The sequence below is a fragment of the Polistes dominula genome, unplaced genomic scaffold (assembly GCF_049000335.1).
Source record: "Polistes dominula isolate Pdom_NZ unplaced genomic scaffold, Pdom_raw_medaka contig_15, whole genome shotgun sequence".
NCBI lineage: Eukaryota > Metazoa > Arthropoda > Insecta > Hymenoptera > Vespidae > Polistes > Polistes dominula.
In genome coordinates, this window is record NW_028300915.1 from 3,484,448 (window position 1) to 3,499,937 (window position 15,490).

Sequence of the window (15,490 nt, forward strand, 5' to 3'; positions counted from 1 at the left end):
GATGACTTAAGATGGAACTTGAGCAATTTGTCTCATAAACGCCCATGGAAGAGGACATTGTCTCCGCCTAATAGGAGATCCCACGATCGGGATCATTTCCAAAGCGTACCTTCGCCGGAACATCCATCGAGAAATTTAGAAACAAACTCCAGTAAGAGAAGTAGAGATAGTTATTCTAGGGGATCAATTCGAGAACAATATGATAGATATTCACCGAATTATAATCGTTCGATGAACATTGATGATTTTCGCGAGAACAGAAGTGATCGTAGTCGAGGCGAAAGTCCCATAATGAATCTCGGAGATTCCGAGGAAGATTCGGACGAAACGTTTACATTCCAAAGAGAAAACGATTGGTGTGGAAGAGGAAGAAGACCGTTTCGAGGGAAGTCTACGAGAGGAAAATATTCAAGAGGCAGACAGTATCGTGCACGTTGCTCTTTTAATAAATTCTAATTTCTTATAGATTATAAATGTAGTAAACTAAATATATATTGAAAATAATTATATTTGCGAAATTACTGAAAATATACAGTTCGACGTACGGTATAAGTTTATGGTATCATCAAATCAGTTTGTACATTATTTATAAAAAATACCGTCATCACATATATATATATAACTAACTATACCGTTCGGCCGATTAATCAAATGTAAACATTTTTTACTATGCACAAAAAATAAAAATTTAACCCATCAACAAAGTACGTGCATAAGTTTTTGAAAGTGCAAGCGTAAAGGGGAAATATAATTAATTTCCTCTGCACAAATATACTGTAATACGGTGACTACAAAAAGCATCGAACCGCAATTTATTTGTTGTATATGTATATATATATGAATATAATCATAATGATCTATACATATTAATATGTAATATGTAATATGTATATATCTTTTTACTAAAAACAAAAATGTCTTCAAGTTGTTGATACCAGTGAAACAAACGAACAATGTTATTTTAATCCTTTTTGCGTATGTTTATCCCAAAAAATGGTTGTATCGACGTATTTCATAGCCATCTATATATCGCGCAAGGGACAAGAAAAGTTTTTCAATCAATGAAAAGATTTTTTTTTTTTCAAATATACACATAAACTAATGATCTATGCATTTCATTTGCCATTATGATTCCTAATAGAAATTATGTTGTCTCATTTACCATTATGTTATTTAAATGCATATTATTGATTTTTTAACAGCAATGATCAATCGTCGAATTTGAAAAATTCCTCATTTTTTTCTTTGAGGAATCCGACAATCGACATAGATACAGCGTATATTTCAAAAGTAACGATTCGAATTGAATTAACATTTCAACGAATAATATCGTAGCACGTTTTCGGACAAATCAGGGAGATTTCGAATGGAACATTTGAATCAGCTTTACCGAAAAAGAGCCAATAGGAAAGCTCCAAGAAAAAAGTCAAATAAGATTGCGATTGGTCGAGGTCAGGGATTGGATGAAAATAGTGGAACAACGGTAACTAAAGACAAATGTTGGTTGGTGAATTCGGATACAGTCTAGCGCTATAGAGCAAAGAGAAAGAGAGAGCGAGGAACGCTAGCGCCAGCGGTCCGCGCGACGGAAATTGGAGGAACCATTCGGCATGGATCCAGCTCCATGTTCGGCCGTGAAAGCGATGCGGTGTCCCCGCGGTTAGGGCGTAAGATTCTCGTTGCTTTGGCGAGAACGTGGTGCGTTTTGTACGCGTCGACCGTTGAATCGGTCGACGGAAAAGGGCGCGCTATCGGACGTAAGTCTTATCGGGAGTTCGGTATACGGTGGTGGTGGGTGTGCGCGCGTCGAGGTAGTGCGGCGTGGCGGAGCGACTTGAGAGACTCGTGGAGAGGAATACGACAAGAGGAAGTAGAAGTGGAAGAAGACGAAGAAGAAGGAGAAGGAGGAAGAGGAGGTAGTGGTGTTGTTGGTCAATTTAGAAAAGAAGGAGAAAGAGTATTACGTGGTGGTGCCTCGATAAGAGGAAGGAGAAAAGGAAGGTTCGTCTTCGTAGACGTCCGCTCGTCAAGCTCGTCACGGCGGTGTACGGTGTCGCGAGGTTCATCGTCGGCCGAAGGGCTCGTCGTCGAAGCGTGTCGTCGTCGTCGTCGTCGTCGTCGTCGTTGTCGTCGTCGACGGTGACGCCGGCCGCGGCGGCGCGTGGTGCGAGGACGAGGTGAATGCACGGCGGCCGCGGTGTGTGTGTCAGTGGTGTAAGCTCGTGTCTTCTGCGCTCGTGGAAACCCGCCAAAAGCCGCGGCCGCGAACAAGCACCACTAGGATTAGCAGCAGTGGCGTGTACGACAGCTGGACCGAGATCTTTTTCTTCGTCGTCCTCGTTATCATTATCATCGTGATCATTTTTGTTGGTGCCGTCGTTATTAGTGAACGCGAACGTGCTGTATCAAAGAAGAACGAAAAGAAGGATTAAGGATTGCAAAGGGATAAATTTGGTAGGAAAGAAGTATTCTTCTTATCATCGACACGTTGCGTCTTATTTTTCGTTTGAACATTATATCATTTTAAGAACGCGTATCGTCGCAACATTTCTGGACCAATATAACTGCTATTGCTCCGAAAAGCAGTAGCAGTCACAGTAGCAGTAACAGCATTAGCAGCAGCAGCATCGGCGGCGTCAGCGCACGACGGTGGCGGCTGCGTTCTGTTATTATTTTGCCGCGGTGCTTTTGACCCTTCGAACCGGGCGAGTTCATTGCGGCAGTGTCGCGGGGGTGTTTGCCCGACGTCTAGCGCACCACTTGGCGGTGGCGGCGGCCGCGGCGGCGACGACAACGACGACGGTAGCGGTGGTGGCGGTGGTGGTAGTAGTGGCAGTAGTGGTGGTGGTGTCGTGTTGGTCACGACGACGACGACGACGACAGCAGTGGCGCCAGAAGAGGAGGACGTCGCGCGAGCGCGTCCGTTCGAACTCGTGCTCCTTTTGCTTCTTTCATCTCCTCGTGGCTGATAACCTATCGGATAATCGCACGAGAGAGCGCCGCCTCGAGAGTAGAAGAAGAGCCGTATCTTTATCTTCTCCTCTCTTTTATTTCTCTCTCTCTCTCTCTGTTTCTTTCTCGAGGTGCGCTGCGGAGTACCACGTGATACGGTGCAACACCTCTTCGCTCTTCTCTTTGTTTTCTTTGCTCTCTTTGCTGTTGCCGTTGCCGTTGTCGTCGTCGTCGTCGTGTCGTCGTCCTCCTCATTCTCCTCGTTGTCGTTATCATCATTGTCAACGTTGTCGTTGTTTTTGACGTTGTCATCACTATCATCGTCGTCATCGTCGTCTTACTCCTCCTCGTTATTGTTGTCGTCATTTTACACAACGGTAGTAAGAGCGTCAATAATCAACAAAACGACACATCGAAATCGTTCATATCGTACATTTTTGGAACGCGTTTAACGAACGGAAACAAAGAGAACAACTGTTAATGATTAATCGTCTTCTCTCTTGTAAGAGTGCAACGACAAGACTACACAAGACAGCAACAACAACACAACAAACAACATAACGACAGAAGCTGTAAGCAGTAGTAATTGTAACAAAAAGTGAGGGAAGGAAGACAGAAAAGTTGTACTCTCGGGAGTGTCCCGCCGCGTGCTTGGTGATATCGGTGAAGAAAGGAAGAGAGTGAGAGAGAGAGAGAAAGAGGGGGGAAGAAGGGTGGAATATAGAAGGGGGACAAGGAAGAAGGAAAGGGTGAGAGTAAGCATCCTCGCTAAACTCACTCTCTCTCTCTCTCTCTCTCTCTCGCGCGCGCGCGCGAACGCGAGCGTTAGATAAACGACAGACAGGCAAGCAGGCAGGCGAGCAGACAAGCGAGCAAGCAGGCAGGCAGGCAGGAAGAACAGAATTAAAGGCGCGCTTTCCGTCGTCGTTGTCAACGTCGTCAACGTCGCTGACGTCAAGTCTCGCGAGTTCCACGTGCGCGCGTGTTACTCGTGTTTGCTAGTGTTGTCGTCGTCGTCGTTTGTCGTGTCATATCACGTTGTGTTCTAAATTGTCCGATCTGTCAGAGATAACGGTTCATTATCGTGTAGCTCGTGAAAAGAGAAAACGGAAGGTCTGAAATTTTAACGCGACTACGAAGATATACAGGTGTCCACGTGCTATCCGTTGAACGTGCGACAAAAATAGTATTTACCTGAGAACGATATCGCAGAAACAGTTTCTACGACGGTTATTCGATTTCATGGCTACGACCTGATTATTCCTTCGTCGAGGCTCGTTCGGATTAAAAGAAAGGCAAGTAAGCAAATACAGGCGAGCGAGCGAGCGAGCGAGCGTAAGAGCAAACGAACGAACGAATAAGCGAACAGGCAAGCGGGTAGGCGGGTGTAGGCAGAAAGAGAGCCGCTAAACAAGAGGGTAGGAGGAGGAAAAACGCACTGTGTGCGTAACGGTGTGTCGTGTATCAGAGGAAGAGAGAGAGAGCGAAGAAGAAATCGCGACTTTCGGTGCGGGTTGCGTGCCTTGATCAAGCGTGCGACAAAGAAAAAGTTGGAGGAGGGGGAGGAGAAGGAAAAGGAAGAAGAAGCGGTGAGCGAGCAAGCGGGGGAGAGGAGAGGAAAGCTCCGTCCGAAGGCCGAGCGTGTATGACAGTTCGCCTTCCGTGGTCCGACTCCTTCGCGTTTCGCGGCGGCAACGGTGGCGGCGGCAGTTCACCTTCTTCTTCTTCTTCTTCTTTGCCTTGTGTTTTTCCACTTCCGCGTGTCCCCTGTTTGTCTGCTGTGTGTATGGTGCGCCCAATCCACCCCCCACCGTTTTTTATTTTGTTTTCTTTTTTCCTTTCTTCTTACGTTTCTTATACCAGCACTGCCAGCAAGCTACTAGTGTGCCGTTGTTGTCGGTGAAGTGCTTTGCAAAGAAAGAGAAAAAGATCTATATAAATATATGTATACGTATATATAAATATAGGTATATATATACATATACATATATACGTATATTTAATACGTGCTGTATTGTTATTATTATTATATTTCGGTGAGACAGGCGTGCGTGGCCTCGAGCCTCATCGTGTGTTAGTGGAAGAAGAGGAAGACGACGAAAGGGAAGGAGGGGGGAGGAGGAAAGAGGAGAGGAAAGAACGAAGGAGAACTGGCGGAGGTGGTCGTGGTGGTGGTGGTGGAGGTGGAGGTGGAGGTGGAGGTGGAGAAAGTGGAGGAGGAAGAGAAGAAGAAGAAGAAAAAGAAATAAGGTGCTGGTGGACGACGCCTCTCGAGTCTTCTTCTTCGAGCACCGCCGAGGTATCTTCCTTTCTTCTTCTTCTTCTCTTTTCCTCTTTTTCCCTCTTTCCTATCTTTTTTCTCTCTCTCTCTCTCTTACTCTCTCTCTTTCCCTTTCTTTCTCGCTTCCTTCTTCCTGCATATAAGCAGGCACGAAGTGTAGCTCGTATTTATATTTATATTCGAAATTGAAGTTGAAGTTGAAGTCGAAGTCGAAGTCGAAGTCGACCGCGTGTTCTGTACGGTGTAACACATATACGTAAAGGAAGGAACTCGCGCGCTCTCGTGCGGCACTAGCCGTTGCCGTTGCCGTCGTGTCGTCGTGTCGTCTCCGTCGCCGTAGCCGTAGCCGTCGTCGAGTTGAGGTTAGGTCTGCCAACGGACGAATCGCTATCGTGCTGCGTATTTCGAGACGTACGTATCGAAGTGGACGATCGAACGAAGAGCGGAGAAGCGCGTGCGACTCCGCTCCTATGCGCGATCCTTTCCTACGGTAAACTTCCGTTTGTCGTTCAATCTCTCTCTCTCTCTCTCTCTTTCTTTCCTTTTTTTCTTTCTTTTTCTCTTTATCTTTCTTTCCCTCTCTTTCTCTCTTTCAATCTATCTATCTATCTCGCGCGTGTTTAACGTTTTCTACGTCTTTCTCTGTTTTCCTGACAAAGTGTAAAGTTTCGTCTTACTCTCTCTTTCTCTTTCTCGTATCTTCCTTTTACTTCGATTCAAAGGGCTCTACAAAGTGTCGTGTCGTGTCGTATCATGTCGTGTCATAGCACATATACACCGCATGAAATCTCGAACGGCATGTTCGCGAGTTTTGGGTGAAAGTTCGATAGTGTGCGCCGTTATCGTCGCTGCTGCTGCTGTGTGTCTGCTATTACTGCTGCTACTTTGATGTGCTGCTGCTACCTTCAGAGGTTAAGTCACTGTCCGCTAGAACTTAACCTCAAAAATTATCGATGGGACGTCGTCGTACTTTAGTATTTTACGCGTCGTCGTCGTCGTCGTCGTCATTGTCATCGTCGTCATCATCGTCATCGTTGCCGTCGTGTCCGACGTTGTTCTTCTTGTCATTATTGTGTGCGATACGCATTTCTAATTTTTTTTCTATGTACATATATAAATGTACTTTTATTTTGTTGTTTTTTTAGTTTTAGTTTTAATAAGGAACACATCATGAAAATTATCTTGTGTGATATTAAGCTCTTTCGTATTGTCGCGCAATCTTACGCGCGCGCGAGCGCGCGTGCTCTCTCTCGCACGATAAATTTGCACATAGTAAGTAAGTATGTACATATATGTATACACACGTATAACGTCGTCGAAGCTTCCTGTCTCCATTGATAGATTTCTCTTTATCGATGCATTACGTGCTTGATCTAAACGAATAAACTCGATCTTTCTTACTTTTTATTTTTCTCTCTCTCTCTCTCTCCTTTTTTCTTTTTTTGTTTGTTTGTTTTTTTTCGCAGCAACTTTTTTCTTTGTCATCCATCGTTAGTTCGTTCATTCATTATTTCGTTCGTTTGTATCTTTCATAATGTATTTCACATCGAACTTTATTATTCGTTCATCGATCTCTCTCTCCGTAGCAATAATTTTTGTTGTAACGATAATGAGAATATTCCCCGACGTGGATGAGTCATGCACGTGGCGCCATTAGAGAAAAGAAAAATGGAGTACGACGTGTACCGCGCGTGTTGTTACGCCGTTGTGATGAAGAGGATTAACTAGTTAACGTGTTTTACGAAAAACGTACTTTCGAAATTTCTTTCTAATCGATTCTCGGAAATATCGAAAATATGTAGGATGAGTCAGCGAACATTGTCATCTTTGATGACATTGTATTTATCGATATCAGGAAATAATGTTTCGTATAATGGGGAAAAGGAGGAGAAGTAGCCAACAAGTGAATGCGTATATGTACATATATAACTGCAACTTCATGTTCATTCTAAAGTCCACAAATTAAAAATGATATTTCGTTCTTGATAATAACAATAATAATAATAATAATAATTAGATTGATTAATTCTCTGTATTTCTTTGATTTTCTTTCCCTATCTTTTTTCTTCTTAACGCAAGCAACTAAAAAGTAAAAAAAAGAAATTCAAACGAATTTAAATTCGTTGAACCAAAGAAATTATTCGAGCTCGTGCAATGCTTAATGTGCAAATTCCTTTCTCGGTTATTCGACACCTCGATACAAGGTAAAGAAGCCGCTTTCCTAAGCGGGGCCCAGGTTGCTTTCGTAAGCGAGAATGACAAACGTTATCGGATTAACTTCAATTCTTGCTTTGAATTTACCGCTTATCGGGAGTAGCAGTCACGTGATCGGGGATCGCGCGAACTTTCAAATGATCCCAATCCGAGAGGAATACTTTTGTCACGTATTCTCATAGAATAAGTCAATCAAAACTTTGATTTAGGTTATCCCGTGGATACCTCCATTCGAAATTAGATTCCTTAACAAGTTTAAATACAAGAATAATAGAAAAAAAAATGACTAATCAATGAATCATTATTCGTAAATTACGAATTTTGTCTCATTCGTTTTACAAAGAAACGAACAATTATATTAAGATGTAGATTCTCCTTAAAATGAATCATATTCTTACGTGATATTCTGAAGCATTTTAAAAGAAACACCTGGTACATCGGCATTTCTCGTAATTTCGGCTCGCATTTGACCCGCAAAGCGTGCCGAGGTGGATCGATTAAGAGAGAACGACGATAGGTCAGTTACGTACGAGATTTACATGCCCCAGCTTCCGCGTGATCCATCCGTCGTCCTCCCTGTCTCCCTCTTTCCCCTTTTACCTCTTCCCTTCCCTTCCCCTTTACCCTTCTATCACTCTCTTTCTCTCTCCTTTCCCTTCCGTTTTCCTCTGTGCTTTATCGGAGAGATTCGACCGCGAACTACGCGCCTTTTTTTCTTGTTTTTCTTTTTTCAACGAACAATGTTCAAGGTCACGATTAAATATAGAACTCAAGCTCTTCTCTCTCTCTCTCTCTCTCTCGTTTTATCGTTGTTCCAAGTAATAAAAAAGAAAATAAGAAAAATTCATTTACACAAACAACTCGTTCTTATCTATGTTTCTTTTCCACGTGCATATTTTATAGACATATGTATTTTATATATATATATATATATGTATATTTGTTAATGAGCGATGATAGCAAGTCTGTGAACATCTTTGGAGGGTTCGCGTTTTACTTTTTGCTTGTACTTACTTACATTATCGACACACGAGGAATGTAGCCGTACGCGGAAACACGGCGCTTCTAATAATAGACAACACGTTCCACGACGTCACTTATTGGTCGGCTTTACTTAGTAGGCTCTCTGGAAGGAGAGAGAAAGAGAAAAATACGAGAGAGAAAGAGAGAGAGAGAGAGAGAAAGAGAAAGATAGAGACACGCGTCGCATCTACGTTTTTAGCGCGTGCAAACGGTTAGGCCACTTATTGCAAACTTGTGTTTCATTTTAAAAGCAAAAAAACACTTTGACTTGAATTATTTAACAATATTTTTTATGGAAGATTATATGGCAGGAAAGAGATAAAAAAAAAAGTGTAAGTGAGTGAGTGAGAAAGAAAGAAAATGAATACAAAATTATGCACTGTTTTTTTTTTTCCTTTCCTCTCCTCGTTTTATTTGTACTTTTTTTTCTTCTTTCTTTTTAATAGCTTTTTCCTAACTCGAGTTTTTCCAGTCACGTGGTATTGTTTACCAACGTCGATCAATCGCGTTGAGACCACCACCACCACCACCATTACCACTGTCGTCACTATCTCTCCCTCTCATCCTTTCTTTTTTTCTCTTTCTCTCTCTCTCTCTCTCTCTTTCTCTCTTTAGATTAATCCTCAAACGAAGAGGAATTGCAATTTGTTTGTAATTTATTTTTTTTTACTCTTCTACCGATCGCGTAAGTTTAATCGTCCTGACGCTTTCGAACGAACGAACGAACGATGAGAAGTAATGTAAACGTATAATTAACGTTATACGAAAGCGTATACGGATAGGGGGAGGGTTAAGGGGTGGTAGCAAGACTCTTTGTCTTACTCATTCTCCTTGTTTATCCTATTGTTAAGAAAAGTCACGAGGCGTTAAAGCCAATAATCATTAGTCAATGTTTTCAATATCGTTGCCTTTCGTGTCTCGTGTCTTTCGAAGTGATCTGCTGAGAAATTGAAAAGAAGAGAAACAAATATTAATTAAAAAGAAAAAGAAAAAAAAATGATGTAGATAAATAAATAGATAAATCAATAAATAAATAGATAATGAAATAATTGAATAATATAATAGTAGAAATAATACCGATGCAAATAGATTACGATAGATGAAGATTCATAAAAAAAAGGGGGGTTCAACTAGAAAAAAAGAGTTGAAAAGAAAATAGAAAAAGTTTACGTGTAGATGATATTTGATGCGAGGAATGAGGGGAGAGGGATTATCATCATAATCATCATAATCATCATCATCATCATCATCGTCATCATCATCATCATCATCATCATCATCATCATCATCATCATCATCATCCTTTGTCGGGAGAAACTCGCCGCGAAAACAAAGCGGAAACGGCACGCGTATCGCACGAACTGCGTGGTGCTGTCTATATCGTTTTATTAAGAGAGAGAAAGAGAAAGAGAGAGAGAGAGAGAGAGAGAGAGAGAGAGAGAGAGAAAGAAAGAAAGAAAGAGAGAAAACTCGTAGATTTAATCTCACGGATTTCATCCCATTACTCGACCCTTTATTTCTACCATTAACATCGTTATCACAGGTGACGATCAAAAGGTATCCCTTTTCTATATTTCTCTTTTTCTCTCTCTCTCTCTCTTTTTCTCTTTTACATTGATAATTTCTTCCTATCATCCCTTCTTGCTCGAGATAAAGAGAAAAGTATGAACATAATAGAAATAAAAATAAATTTAACCCCTTGACATACGATGACGTCATTTATTCCATGTGCCATTGTAGACTTAGACGTCTTCAAAACGTCAAAAATGGTTTTCGACTGTTTTTGCTTTATGAAGTATCACACGTTACAAAATTATTAAATTATTATTATTTTATAGTATTATTTAATTTATTATCAACCTTATCGAATTTTATAAAGCAATAAAATATAAATATAATATTAATTAAATAATAAATATATAATATTAATTAAATAATAAATATATATTATTATTTATATAATATATTATATAAGTAAATAAAAAATATAAATTATATATATATAAAATAAATATAAATTTCAAAATAAAACGTCGTGTTTATTTTATTTGTATGTCAAGGAGTTAAATGGACTTGAAAACAAAAACAGAACAAAACACAACTAATCGCGTGTCATCATCATCTCTTTCGTCTCTTTAAATTTTAAAACTACTGGTAACAAAATAGAAGAAAAAGAAAAAGAAAAAGAAGAAGAAGAAGAAGAAGAAGCAAAAGAAGAAGCAAAAAGTCATGTTATTGTTTTTATTACCAACATGTGTTTTATTTTCATCTATTAGAAAACAAATAAATCTTTAAAAAGCGATCTTCTTACTATTTACTATACGCTTGTTATGGTTTCTTTCTGGTGTGCTGCTGCTATCATCTCTTTCTAACATCAAAGAAGAAAAGAAACCGAAGACCATCTGTTTAGAACGTGCTAATCCCTTGTTTTCTCTTAATCCTAATCCTACTTTCATATAACACGAGAAATCCTTTTCATTCGTTAACTCGAAAACTTGCTTGTCTTTGTCTACCTGACCTGCCGAATAAAACTTTTACTTTTCAATCTTATTTGTTTTTTATTTTTGTTTTTATTTTGTATTGTTTACTCCTTTTACATACATGCTCCTCCTCCTCCTCCTCCCCCAACACCACGTGCGTATATTTTCTCACCTCGTTTTTCAAAGCCCAAAAAATTGTCTTTTGTCGAGTATAGATCAGATATTTCGTAAAAAGCACTCGGGAATCATTCAACGCGTGAAAATTCAAAATCTAACTGAAGGATCTTTCTTTTTACCGATATTATAAAAGCCCTCCTCTCTCCCCCTTTCACCCTTCACCCTTCCCTCCAATCTTTGTCGTACTTTTACTCAAACGATAAATCTCTAGTATTTTTATTTGTGTTTTTTGTTTTATACTACAAAGGGCTACCTTTCGTCGTACAAATTTTGTGGACACCTCTTAACGTTTTGTTTAGAACCATGGAAATTAATGTAGAGTGAGAGAAAGATAGAGATAAAGAGAAAGAGAATAATTGTAATAGACAAGGATACTAATCGATGAAATTAACGTCGATCAACGGGGTAACACGTTGCGTATAAGTTTAATCACTTTTTGGAACGCAACGTGTTTACATGAATACCATTTAAAAAAAAAAAAAAAAGACAAATATATAAAAGAGGAAATAAAAAATATATTCCGTTTCATTAATATCGCAATATGAATCATGTAATTTGTATTTTTGTATATTAAATTTGTATTTATATATATTTTTTTTTATATTACTATTGTATTTTATTTTTTATATTATTAGTAAGTATAAATTTAAATTTGTATTTTTTTATATTAGGATAATCATTACTATTATCAGTTGTTAGTAAAAATATTAAAGGAGTGCCGGGGGGGGGGGACGGAAAGGAAGAGCTAATACTTTGGTCATGTTACATGGTTCAGCTTGATGGAATAAAATAAAAGTAAAAATAAAAATAAAAAAGTGCGTAAAATAGTATGTACTGAGAACGCTCATACGACGAGATAATAGGGTACCTTGGTGTGAGATCGACCTTTTCAATCGATATATACCTTTTGTTAGCCATTTCTGGGTTCATATGTTAAATATAGATCGAAGTTCGCGAAGCAAAGAAAGATAAAGAAGATGGAGGTCTTAGAACGAAAGGTTCTCTTGTTAATACCTTCCCTCTTCCTTCATCCTCCTCATCCTAACCCTTTTATATCTCTTTTTAACTCTTTCTTTTCTTTCTCCTTTGGAAACGGTAAAAACAACAGCATACATGTTTAGAAAGTGTATATCAGATTTAGTTATATTTAAAGATAGATGCATTGAGTGTATCTTTTAAAATAGTACACCGTTACGCTTACTTGCATTTTTCATTTTATAAGGAATATATATGTATTTATATATATATATTCCTTATTATTTATATATTTTTATATTTTATATATTTTGTTATTTTATTTTTTATTATATAATATTAATATAATATAATATTAATTTTAAATTAATTATTAAATAATATATTTATATTTAAATTAATGATAAAAAATAGATATTTATATAATTATATATAAAATATTATGTTATTTATAAATTATTATATATAATATAATATTATTCTATATATAATAAATATATTATTTATTTATAATTAATATAATATATAAATATATATATATTTTTTTTATAATAAAATATATATATATAGTCATAATATATTTATTTTTTTATATATATTTTATATTCAATATTATATATTATATATTATTATAATATATTTATAATAAAATGTAAGAAAAAAAATACTAAATCGATAAATACTAAAATATTAACATATAATATATATATATATATATATATATATATTCTATATTATTTGTTTCGAATAAATTATACGATACATGTGTTATATACATACATACATACATACATACATACATACATACATATCTAACCTTCGAAAAGTAATATAAACAATAAATCAGTAGATGAATTTTAACTGACTTTCATAAAGGACAACGAACCAGTCTAACGGGGAATTTCGTAAATGAAGGTTCGTCGAGTTTATATTACGTGATTTTAGATTAAAATATATATTTCCTTCGATTTTAATTATCAATTAAGGTAAATCGAATACAATTTTATATTATATTAATATTTTATATCGTTTACATTAAAATATATTTGTTTTAACATTCTTAATTAGTGATTAGTGTTAATTGAACAATTTTATTCAATAAAATGTCAGATAGAAATTGATCTAATTTTTCAAAATAAATGTATTTTATATTATTTATACTTCAATAAGTATTAAACTGATATTCTAATATTAAAAAACATTTAAATAACAATGACAAATAATGAATAGTTAATAATTAGACATGAACAAGAAAGTCTGTTATAGCAACGTGTATGATTTAAAGATACTATTATTTAATTGACATTTTATAAATAAAACATTCACGCGTTATAAATTTATTAAATATATATATAATTAAGATATTAATTAATTAATATATTATTATTAATATATAATTTAATAATTAATATTAATAATCTTAATTAAAATATATATTAAAAGCATTAATTTCTAAATTCTAATATTTCAAAGTTAAAAACTATTAGTAAGCGTATATAAATAAAGGTGTAAAATTTTAAGAGATACTCTGATTTGTACATACAATTATTTTTAATTTTACTATAGGAATTTTCATGTTATTTCACGTTGGTGTACCAACCTAAACGTAAATCCTCGTGTACCTAAAATACACGTATAAAGATAGTAGTATATATTCTCACGATCGTTTAACACATTTGACAAAGTAAATAACAAAATTATTATTAATCTTCAACTATATTTTCTTTTATTTCTTCTTCTTCTTCTTCTTCTTCTTGTTTTTTCTTCTTTCTCAGGGAAGAAACCTTCTTACGTTTCCGCACGAGTTTTCCTATTGCGAGTCAACTTGAAGATTCGTAGAGCGTTTCTTTTCAGAGTGGAACGAACTTTCGCTTAATATGGATAATGCTTCTTGAAAGAGCGCTTTTCAAAACCTCTATTCAAATCTTTCTCTTCTTTTTCTACTCTCTCACTCTCTCTCATACATACATACATACACATAAATAACATATATATATATATACATAAACGTATAGATACACACATACTATTTCTATTTCTCTTTCTGTCTCTCTCACACTGTCTCTAAATGAAGCATGGGGGTTTTGACCATTCACGAATTCTCTCAACGTCCATTATAATTACCGAGAATATAAAAAATAAGAACGATTCACGTGGTGTGTGTATATTCATTCGGTAAAGTTCGAATCAATCGGCGTTGACTTTCAATCTGGCGAATATCAAAGCGCCATCGGCGTACTAGGAGTTGGGTAGTGGTGGTAGTGGTGGTAGTGGTACACCTAGCCCAGGGGTGGTGGTTGGTTGGTTGGTTGGTGTTACTACACATCTACTACCATTTCCCGATAACTACGATTACCGGCTCTACCACGAGTAACTATTTCATTCGAATTCGTCGTTCTTGCACGTTTACATGAGGATCGAGAAAAATAGTAAAAAAAAAAAAAAAAATAGAAAAAATAGAAAAACAAAGAAATTAGAAAAAAAATTTCCGACAAAGATTAGAAGGGGGGGGGTGATTTATTTTTATATTACGCTAAATATATGTATATTATTATAATTAAATTATATATGTGTTTATTATTATTATCTCATTTGCATTGTAACGAAGAATTAAAATTATTGCTTTTATCATCAATTTGTTTGTTTTTTTTTTTTTTTATATATTTTATTTATTACATTTAAGAAGACATAATTAAATGAATAATAAAAAAAGAACATATTGAAATAAATTATTTATTTATTATAATTAAATGTATATTATAATTAAATAATAAAACAATATATTAATATAATAAATAAAAAAAAATAAAATAAAATTTAGTAAGATAAATAAAATATAAAAATAAAATATAATGTAATAAAAAAAAAAAAAATTAAAATAAAATAATACAATAATATAATCAATAAAATTATAATATATTTATTTATATATTTTGATATATATTTCATTAATTTGTAATAGATAAATTGATTAATTTTATGTAATATAAAATAAAATCATGAAATAAATCAAAATCAAGATCAAGATCAAGAAAATTAAACGTATTTATTTGTTAATGATGCAAATGGGTTAATAAATGACTTATTACAGCTAAAATTTCTTAAAAACAATAATCTAGTTTATCTATAAATAATAGAAATATGAAATATATATATATATATATATATATGAATCGTTCACACAAGCTTAGATCTTTTAATTCCATTTTTTAATTTTATTTTTTCCAATTTTATTTTTAAATCATCTTGTTAATATTTAACTTTTTATATTTAAAATCAATCTATTGAATAATTTAAAACTTATCACTATTAAATAAAAACAATTTTTATTATGATCGTTCATTAATAAATAATACGGCAATAATACTTCTATCACTTAATTAATTTT

The 15,490-nt window shown here is 35.6% G+C and overlaps 1 protein-coding gene across 9 annotated transcripts in view; it reads left to right on the top strand.

The window, feature by feature from the left end:
- The first annotated feature begins 1,639 nt into the window (after positions 1-1,639).
- The window catches only part of mnb (minibrain), a 63,706-nt gene continuing 49,855 nt past the window's right edge, over positions 1,640-15,490 (top strand). Inside the window, exons 1-2 of one of the 9 annotated variants that reach the window (XM_089170024.1) lie at positions 2,491-3,524; positions 4,998-5,251. The gene's annotated coding sequence lies outside the window, so the exon portion shown is untranslated. Of the gene's footprint in view, positions 2,455-2,490; positions 3,525-3,608; positions 4,248-4,282; positions 4,852-4,997; positions 5,252-5,748; positions 6,145-6,378; positions 6,510-13,070; positions 13,089-15,490 lie in introns of those variants that run through there. The other 8 variants (XM_089170023.1, XM_089170022.1, XM_089170026.1 and 5 more) reach the window with 8 other exon arrangements.